The following is a 387-nucleotide window of genomic DNA, read 5'->3' on the forward strand; positions in this document are numbered from 1 at the left end:
TGGGGAACTTAGACATTACAGATGTCAAAAAATACTCAAGTTAGTGAGGATGGAATTCCGTGTTGTGGCTTTTCTTGGTGCTCGGCAGAGGAATGCAATGTAGTATTAACAGTTTTTGTTTTTATTAATTATTCATTTATGTATATATATTTTTCGTTATTGCTGTTATTTTATGCTATTGCTTTTGTTTTATTCATGTGCATGTATGAAATGCTTGGATATTCACATCAAGGTATTAAGCAGATTTGACAGCTTTGTAGTTAAAGGCTTCTCAGTTCATCTATGACCAATTTAACAGTTTCATTTAAGGTCAGATAGGTCTTTTGCAAGAAATTAATAGTATAATGTTAAATGTGTGTATGTTGGTGTGTGGATATGGATTGTAAA

This window comes from Penaeus monodon, chromosome 29, assembly GCF_015228065.2.
Source record: "Penaeus monodon isolate SGIC_2016 chromosome 29, NSTDA_Pmon_1, whole genome shotgun sequence".
Classification (NCBI taxonomy): Eukaryota; Metazoa; Arthropoda; class Malacostraca; order Decapoda; family Penaeidae; genus Penaeus; species Penaeus monodon.